The 9,889-nt window shown below is 39.4% G+C and overlaps 1 pseudogene; it reads right to left on the bottom strand.

Annotated features, from left to right (window-relative positions):
• On the bottom strand, positions 1,413-1,784 carry LOC106502343 (annotated as a pseudogene).

The following is a 9,889-nucleotide window of genomic DNA, read 5'->3' as shown; positions in this document are numbered from 1 at the left end:
CTGCTGCCTTTTTTAAAACAGGCTTTGGTGATGTGTAGAGAGGTTCTTTTTCCAATATCACTTTACTGTGTGATATTTGATTCCAGTGGTAAAGGGAAATCAAAACTAGTCAGGGTAACCTTCTTAGAAATGTAGAGACTGATATATAGGCTCAAAGAATGTCTAAGGCAGGAAAAGAAGTCATATTTCATCACAAGTTGAATATTAATAAACAGTGCAATGCAGGTACAGAAAATGTTACTTCATTTTGCAGTAGATAGTAGGGTAAAGAGGTCACAAGTACCATGAGTTTAATTGTTCAGAAAATATGTCAAATTCCAGTTGAGGAAAGTGAAAGTGAAAGTCGCTCAGTCGTGTCTGACTCTTTGCAACCCCATGGACTATAGTCCATGGAATTCTCCAGGCCAGAATACCAGAGTGGGTAGCCTTTCCCTTCTCCAGGTGAAACCAGAGATCGAACCCAGGTCTCCCACATTGCAGATGGATTCTTTACTAGCTGAGCCACAAGGGAAGCCCTCCATTTGAGGAATTACCATCAATTCTGGGAATTCTATTTAAGAGGGCTAGTGAGAGCCTAGACATTTTTCAGATGTCAACAAAATGTCTTTGTTTACAAGGTGGAGAGGAATCTAGATGGACATTGTGTTATGTAGAATAGTTTGGCTAAATAATATTCCAGTGTGCGTGTGTGTATCACAACTTCTTTATCCATTCATCCATTACAGGACACAGGTTATTTTCCTATCTTGGCTATTATAAATAAGGCTGCTGTGAACATGGAGGAGCAGGTATCTTTTCAAGTTTATGCTTTATTTCCTTTGGATATTTCCCTGAAGGGGGATTGCTAGATTGCATGTTAGTTCCAGTGGCGCCAAGTGGTAAAGAATCTGCCTGCCGATGCAGGAGACTCAGGAGATGCAGATTTGATCCCTGGGTCAGAAAAATTCCCTGGAGTGGGAAATGGAACCCTATTCCAGTAATCTTCCCTGGAAAATTCCATGGGCAGAGAAGTCTTGCAGGCTGCAGTCCACAGGCTGCAAAGTGATGGACATGACTAAGTGACTGAGCATACACACATATTAGTTCTGTTTTTGACTTTTTAAGGATTCTCATACTGTTTTCGATAGTGTCTATTCCAGTTTATAATCCCACTGCTGCTGCTGCTAAGTTGCTTCAGTCGTGTCCGACTCTGTGCAACGCCATAGATGGCAGCCCACCAGGCTCCCCTGTCCCTGGGATTCTCCAGGCAAGAACACTGGAGTGGGTTGCCATTTCCTTCTCCAATCCATGAAAGTGAAAAGTGAAAGTGAAGCTCACTAGCAGTATACAATCCACATCCATGCCAGCATTTGTTATGTCTTGTAGCTTTTTTACTTTTTAAACAAATCCACACTTTTATTTTTTCAATAAGTTTAAATCCTCAAAGGGTACAGTATCACATGGATTCGGGGTCCAATGGCCTTAGTAGGAAGGTTGCTTCAGAGTTTGGCATGAAGCATGCCACTGTTTCTATGAGCTTGGGTTATCTTTCCCTAGATTACTCTGGTTTTGTTAGGTTTTCTACCAGGAGTTACTGTGTTGGTCTTTGCTTTGTACACAGAAACATATATCTTGCCTAGATAGAATTCAGTTTCATCTCGAACATATAAACCTTCAATTTTCAGGAGAGCATCGTGTTCCCTGTGGTTCCGTAGACCCCGCTTATAGCCAGCAAAAGTGGCCTTGGATCACAGCTTTCCAGACATATTTGTCGTTTTAGAAGTCCTGTTCCCAGCAGGCCTTCACAGGGGCCAAAATGGCTGAAAGAACCTCTTGTCATTTTGATAATGGCAATTCTATTGCTAATTCTATGAGATGTTATCTCATTGTGGTTTTGATTTACATCTTATGGATGTGAGAGTTGGACTGTGAAGAAGGCTGAGTGCTGAAGAATTGATGCTTTTGAACTGTGGTGCTGGAGAAGACTCTTGAGAGTCCCTTGGACTGCAAGGAGATCCAACCAGTCCGTTCTGAAGGAGATCAGCCCTGGGATTTCTTTGGAAGAAATGATGCTAAAGCTGAAACTCTAGTACTTTGGCCACCTCATGTGAAGAGTTGACTCATTGGAAAAGACTCTGATGCTGGGAGGGATTGGGGGCAGGAGGAGAAGAGTACGGCAGAGGATGAGATGGCTGGATGGCATCACGGACTCGATGGACGTGAGTCTGAGTGAACTCTGGGAGTTGGTGATGGACAGGGAGGCCTGGCATGCTGTGATTCATGGGGTTGCAAAGAGTCGGACATGACTGAGCGACTGAACTGAGCTGAACTGGATGACTGGTGATATTGAGCATATTTTCATGTATCTCTTTGCTTTTCGTATGTATATCTTCTTTGGAAAAATTGTCTATTCAGGTCCTTTGTCAATTTTTTTAATTGACTTATTTGATTATATATATATATAGGATATAAACCTATTATCATATATATGGTTTGTAAATTTTTTTTTACCATTCTGCAGGTTATCTTCTCACTTTGTTGAGGATTCCTTTTTTGTACGGGAGATTTGTAGTTTGATGTAGTTCAAGTTGTTTACTTTTTTTACTCGTGCTTTAGGTGTCATAGCCACAAAATTATCACCAAGGTCCACCTCAGGGGGTTTTATTTGCAAAGAGCTTTATTCTTATCTTCTAGGATTTTCCTGGTTTTAGTTCTAACATCCAAGTCTTTAATTCATTTTGAATTAAATAATATTTCTGAGTAGTGTAAGTTAGGGGTCCAGTTTCATTATTTTACATGCAAGTATCCAATTATCACAGCACAATTTATTGAAGAGACTGTTTTTTCTTCATTAAATGAAGAAATTTAATGATATTAAAGACATTTTCTTCTTCTTGGCTCCCTTGTCAAATACTAGTTGATTGTATGTGCTTAGGTTTATTTCTGGGCCCTCAGTTCTATTGCATTGGTTTATTTATCTGTTTTTATGCCAGTTTGTTTTTATGTTTTGATGACAATAACTTTGCAGGAGAGTTTAAAATCAGTGTGATACCTCCTGATTTGTTTTCTCTCTCAGGATTTCTTTGGCTATTCAGAATCTTTTGTGGTTCTATATATATACCTTTTAGCACTGTTTTTTCTCTACTTCTGTTAAAATATGCCATTAAAATCTCAAAAGGGGTTGCATTGACTCTATAGATTGCTTTTGGTAGTATTGACATTTTAACCATATTAATTCTTCCATGTCAGAAAGATGGGATACCTTTCCATTTATTTTTGTCTTTTTAAATTTTTTTCACAAATGTCCCATAAATTTCAGAGTGGAGATCTTTCACCTCTTGGGTTTAAGTTATTCCTATGCATTATGTTGTTTTTGATTTATTGTAAATGAGATTGATTTCTTGATTTCTTTCTCAGAAAACTCTTTGTCATTATTAGAAACGCTACTGATTTTTGTGTATTGGTTTTTTATCCTACAGCTTTACTGAAATTGTTGATTAGATTGAATTTTTTTTGGTTGAGTCTTTACATTTTTCTGTATATAAAATCATGTCATCTGCAAACAGAAAATTTTACTTTTGTCTTCTAAATTCTGATACCTTTTATTTATTTCTTTGGCCTGACTGCTATCTAGGACTTTTAGTAATATTTGAATAGGAGTGTTGAGAGTGGGCACCATTGTCTTGGTCTTGATCTTAGAGGAAAAGCTTTCAACCATTGAGTATGATGTAAGTTGAGAGCTTGTTTTATATCGCCTTTATTGTGTGGCAGTATGTTCCTTCTATGCCTAATTTTTTAAAAGTTTCTATCATGAATGAATATTGAATTTGTCAATTGCTTTTTCTGTATCTATTGAGAATATCATATGATTCTTTTCTGTCACTCTATTAACACATCATTGACAGGGGATTTTTGCAGAAACTAATGCCTGTGGCCAGTGATTTGTTTTTTAAGTGAATATTGATATGTCTCTTGTCAATAATATTTGGATAACAGAAGATCTATCTCTGGTCAATAAGTTGTTAATGTGACTTGTCACTTTGATTGATTTGTATCTGTTGAAACATTCTTGTATCCCAGTGATAAATTGCACTTGACTGTGGTGAATGATCCTTTTAATGTGATGCCAAATTTGGTTGGCTAATGTTTTATTGAGATTTGGCATCTTTATTCATCAGTGATATTGGCATATAGTTTCATTTTCTAGTAGTGCTTCCCCCCCGCCCCTGGTTTTGATATCAGGATGATGCTAGCCTCATAAAATAAGTTTGAGTGGCCCCTCATCTTTGTTTTTTTTGGAAGAGTTTGAGTAGAATTGATGGTAATTCTTTGTAAAAGTTTGGTAAAATTCACCATGAAGCCAGGAAAGTGATTTTTTAATAATGGAATAGGTATGTCAATATGTACATTCATAGGCATAATTACACTGGAAGACATAAGGAAGTAAATGCTTGCATCTATAAGGGTAGTCATCAGGAATATGTGAATGACAGATTGATACATATTTATGCTTTGACTAGAGATTCAAATACCCAAGAAGTATTGCTACTGATGGCATTATGTGCTGAAATGTTGTTGGTAATGTTCAGGATAAAAAAGTACACACTTTTTTTAGTTTATAAGTTATTTGTGTTTCTGGGAAATTTAGGAGTTATTAAAATTTTATTTAAAAATATTATGATACAAAAATGCATCTAGGTTCTAGGCTCAGAAAATTGTAAGCAGTAGTATATCTAAATGAATGTCCACCGGGACACTAGGAAGGATGAATAGCAGCTTTTTGGTGTGTGGACCATCTTGTGTGATACAGAAAGCCCACCTTCGACCTTCTCAATATCGGGAGGTAATTTATGTCATTGCCACTAACAAAAAGCACCCCAACAGAGTTCCAGAAATGCCCGCAAGGTTGGCTAGCCCCATGGTTCACTCAGAGAGGCCTTGCCCAGTGATATTTGGGTCCTATCCTCTCTAGTTGTGTCTCCTTCCAGTCCTCCCTTCCTCACATGCTCCAAATCCATTGCCTTCTGTCTCTCTTTTAAACTAAGGAGTAGTTGAATTTACATTTTCTACGTCTTGGACTGTTGTGCTACCAAGTTTGCCTGTCTTGGTTCTTCTTGTTATTCAGGTGTTGGCATGAATATTACTTTCTCAGAGAAGCAAACGCAGAGCATTCTGGCTCCAGTATTATCTCCATCTGCATTACTATTCTTTTACCCTCTTACACCTTCTTTGTAGTTTATTTGATAGCACTTAATAATGGCTGAAAATAAAAAATGTTTTATTAGTTATGTGCTCATTGTTTATCCCTTTTCCCACTAAGATATAAGACCTAGGAGGGCAGGAACTCTTGTCTGCTACCAGCTATATTTTCAGTGCCTAGGAAAATGTCTGGTATGTAGTAGGTGCCTAATAATTGTATTTCTTGAGTAAGCTATTAATTCGCTCCTTGCTCCCCTTGAGACAAACTCCAAGCTCTTTAGCATGACACTTGAGGCTTCTCAACATCTTGCCCAGCTTATATTTCCCTATCCTTTCCTCCCTTCATTCACTAATCTTTTTTACTAAAGTTTCTCAAATACGTCATGACATTTACTGTTTCATTCCGTTGCATATTGTGTTTTCTCTGTATTCAGCTAAGATCAGGCTCCCTCAATTTCCTCCCCACTCCCATTCTTTGGAGGTTTACATACCCTGCCTTTGGTAATGGCCCCACAACTATGCTTATACAAGGAGAGAACATTTGTTGGCATATGCATCTTTCTTTTCAACTATACTTTGAGCTTATTGAGAGCAGACCACTTAATTGTCTTTATATGCCTAGTGTTCGGATGGTACCTGGCATAGAATAAGTCACAGCGTTCTAGTTCATTACATCAGAGTTGGATTATCATATTAGCTACCTGAGAACACTTGGAATCTCAATTCCATCATTGATTTTCCCCAGTATCATATCAGCTATAAATCTGTTAAATATGCACAAACAGTAGAGACTTCACAGGGGCACATAAAAGTAAGTTAATCCCTTGAAATTGCAATGAAATAATGGTTTAAAGATCATTTTGTTGTTATTGATAATGATATTTCTTGAGTATGGCATGATGGTCACATTTCTAAACTCTACGAGCATTTTCTTATTGAAGCCTTTAGCAGCTCAGTGGTAAGAGTCACTTAGTTACCTAGAGTAAACTTGACAATGTCATTGCTGATAAGTAGAAGAACGTAATTAGCCTTAATGTATGTGACCCCATAGCCTAAGATCTTAATCACTATGTTAGGTCCTTTCTATGCCATTTCTGTATTTCTTAGACTCAACCATCCTTGAATATGTCTAGAATGGAGTTAATGGAGATATTTTAAAGTTAATCCTATTTTCTCAGGATAAAGAAGATTTCAGTCCCTCCTCTCCACAGACAAGACCATTTGCTAATTATTGCTTTCTATCCTCCTTTCTCCCTGTCAAGGAAGCTCAGTTTATTATGGGTCAGTGTGGATGCAACCAAGTTAATGATAATTGATGTTCATCTCTTGCTTCTCACGTTAGTGGCTCTGTATCAGCATCCACTCCCCTTGCAGTGGGCATGCCCCTCTCCATCTCTTTTCCCACATTAGCTGAGGTTTTGAATTACTCAGTGAACTTTTAATCACTGAATAGCTAATGACCATAATTCCTCACTGTCCAGAGCTGCAAGTTCATCATGCACATGGACCTGGTATCCTTGTTAATCACAGTAATCGCTCACCACTCATGAGCTGTGAAAAGTAGTGATGACTCTTCACATCGCTCAGGGTGCTCACACTCTGAGGGAGGCTGGTAGGAGTGTTAGGATGTACCCAACACAGGCCATGGGGATAGCATCAGAATGTCCACCAGACCTACAAGTTTTGGATCCCTGCTTGTATTTACCGTTATCCTGAGTTGGTAAATTGATTAGAACTGCTAATCTGTGACTCTGTTGGTTCATAACTTCCCTGGGAGCTTCCTGGGTATAATCTGAAACTAGCCTGTATGTGGAAGGCAGAGAGAAGCTAAAGAGAGAAGACTGATCCAAATTGTAGGTGGCAGGGTTAATGAACAAGGGAACATATTTATGAGGCTTGTCATGGGTTGTTGCAAGACGAGCAGTTTTTTGCACCTGGCTGTCAAATCTTAAAAGTTAATATAGAGGACCAATCTGGGTCAGTCATATACAAATTCCAGATGATCTCAACACCATATGACTATCTCCAGGCTCTCTCCTTGGGCAGCTTCTAGTGTTGATAAGGCAAGTGGAGCACACATGCCAAGAATGGGGGTGGCGGGTGAGGAGCCTCTGATGCTTGGGTCTACCTTGTGAGTCAAATCAACAGTCACATCTTGATGACCTCTGCCCACATGCTCACATCTCCATCCCCACTGTTTCTGATTCTAAAGCTTCCATAGCAGGGTTCCTTCCTCCCAGTCTTCTCCTTCCTTGCATCTAATGCTCCATCTTGGCATCCAGACTGCACCCTGCTGGCATTGTCCACTGGACTTCCTGGCCAGGCCATCAACTTTCATCCCAAAGCTTCACTGAAATTATTTGTCTTACACTGGAATTATTTTGATAGAAATAAACCAGAAACCAATCCATCTGGCTCAGTTTGAGAGGAATTTATTATAAGGAATGAGGGGTATGTCTTTGAATCCTAAGCCTAGAAATTTGGCCATCTCTCAGGAGGGACATACTCAACTTGGAAGGCCACCAGATATTAAGGCAGACACTCTGTTCATCTTAGATTGCCCTCTACATGTGTACTCCATTATTTTGCTTTCCACTCTTGCTTTGCTGATCACCTCTGACAGCTCATTCGTGGTGCACAGGCCATAAATTGCTTTCCCAAACTGCAGCCTCAGTTTACATGTCTGAGCAGTCTGGGATTTGCAGTTAGCCAAATATACTTTCTGATTCCTATTCCATATCCTCTTCTCACTGTATTCTAAATTCCCTTCTCTTACACACTCTGTGCTCTTCATCTTCTCCCCCAGATTTGCATATCAAGGTGTCAGCCCAACAAAGAGCCCCACATTCATCAAAATTCATCCTCTTGGAAAACAGCTGTTTTAAGTTGCCAAACCCAAAGTCTTAAAAATTGCCTGTGTCATAAGCTCATTCTTTTAAGGCAGAATGGCTGTCCTGGATGCTGTTGAAAGCCATTCTTTCTAAAAGTTCCTTTTGTCTTTTCATCTCCCTCCCTCCCTTTCTAGAGAGAGAAAAAGGGAGAGAGAGAAGAAAAGGGAAAGGGAATATGAATGAAAGAATACAGCTCAGACCAAGAACAATTGTTGCTGTTGTTCAGTTTCTCAGTTGTGTCTGACTCTTTGCGACCCTATAGACTGCAGCACACCAGGCTTCCCTGTCCTCCATCATCTCCCAGAGCTTGTTCAAACACATATCCATTGAGTTAGAGATGCCATCCAACCATCTCATTCTCTGTCGTCCCCTTCTCCTCCCACCTTCAATCCTTCCCAGCATCAGGGTCTTTTCCAGTGAGTCAGCTCTTTGCATCAGGTGGTCAAAGTATTGGAGTTTCATCTTCAGCATCAGTGCTTCCCATGAATATTCAGGACTGACTTCCTTTAGGATGGACTGGTTGATCTTGCAGTCCAAGGGACTCCCAAGAGTCTTCTCCAACACCATAGTTCAAAGGCGTTAAGTCTTCAGTGCTTAGCCTTCCTTATGGTCCAACTCTCATATCCATACATGACTACTGGAAAAACCATAGCTTTGACTATATAGACTTTTGTTATCAGCAAAGTAATGTCTCTGCCTTGTAATATCCTGTCTAGGTTGGTCATAGCTTTTCTTCCAAGGAGCAAGTGTTTTTAATTTCATAGCTGCAGTCACCTTCTGCAGTGATTTTGGGGCCCAAGAAAATAAGGTCTGTCACTGTTTTCATTGTTTCTCCATCTATTTGCCACGAAGTGATGGGACTGGATGCCATGATCTTAGTTTTTTGAATGTTGAGTTTTAAGTCAGCTTTTTCACTCTCCTCTTTAACCTTCATCAAGAGGCTCTTTAGTTGCTTTTCAGTTTTTACCGTAAGTGTGGTGTCATCTGCATATCTGAAGTTACTGATATTTCTCCAGGCAATCTTGATTCTAGCTTGTGCTTCATTTAGCCCGGCATTTTGCACAATGTATTCTGCTTGTAAGTTAAAAAAGCTGGGTGACAATATATAGCCTTGACATACTCCTTTCTCAATTTTGAACCAGTCCATTCTTCCATGTCCAGTTCTAACTGTTGTTTCTTGACCTGCATACATGTTTCTCAGTAGACAGGTAAGGTGATCTGTTATTCCTTTCTCTTGACAAATTTTCCAGTTTGTTGTGATCCACACAGTCAAAGACTTCGGTGTATTCAGTGAAGCAGAGGTAGATGTTTCTCTGGTATTCTCTCTCTTTTTCTATGATCCAACAAATGCTGACAATTTGATCTCTGGTTCCTCTGCCTTTTCTAAATCCAGCTTGTACATCTGGAAGTTCTTTGTTCACACACTGTTAAAGCCTAGCTTGAGGGATTTTGAGCATTACCTTGCTAGCATGTGAAATGAGTGCAATTGTGCCATAATATGAACATTCTTTGGCATTGCCCTTCTTTGGGATTGGAGTGAAAACTGATCTTTTCCAGTCCTGTGGTGACTCCTGGGTTTTCCAAATTTGCTGGTGTATTGAATGCAACACTTCAGTAGCATTATCTTTTAGGATTTGAAATAGCTCAGCTGTTACTCTATCACCTCCACTAACTTTGTTCATAGTGATGCTTCCTACGGCCAACTTGACTTCACACTCCAGGATATCTGGCTCTGGGTGAGTGTTCACATCATCATGGTTATCCAGGCTATTAAGACCTTTTTGTATAGTTCTTTTGTGTGTTCTTGACAGCTCTTCTTA

The sequence above is a fragment of the Capra hircus genome, chromosome 7 (assembly GCF_001704415.2).
Source record: "Capra hircus breed San Clemente chromosome 7, ASM170441v1, whole genome shotgun sequence".
In the NCBI taxonomy this organism is placed as follows: Eukaryota; Metazoa; Chordata; class Mammalia; order Artiodactyla; family Bovidae; genus Capra; species Capra hircus.
Note: the sequence above shows the minus strand (reverse complement) of the source record. Positions and strands in the feature narration are given on the sequence as shown.